Genomic DNA, 244 nt, shown 5'->3' with positions numbered 1-244 from the left:
CCAGCGCACTGCTGCGGACTCCGCACCATTTTGGCCCTGTTCAGGAGGGCGTTTGAGGATCCCTTCAGCCCCCCCCCGAGAGGCAGCTCTCGCCCGTGACCGGCCGCTCGAGGGGTCGCCCAGCCCCCGGCGCGCCGAGCCGCTCTTGGCGCTGAGCGCGGCCCCGCTCCGCGCGCGCGCGCCGCCCGCCTGAGGGAAGCGCCCTGAGGGGAGCGCGTGCTCCCGCCCGCCGCGGCGCGAGGCC

This window comes from Apteryx rowi, unplaced genomic scaffold, assembly GCF_003343035.1.
Source record: "Apteryx rowi isolate R43461 unplaced genomic scaffold, aptRow1 scaffold_120, whole genome shotgun sequence".
Classification (NCBI taxonomy): Eukaryota; Metazoa; Chordata; class Aves; order Apterygiformes; family Apterygidae; genus Apteryx; species Apteryx rowi.
This window is presented reverse-complemented; position numbering follows the sequence as displayed.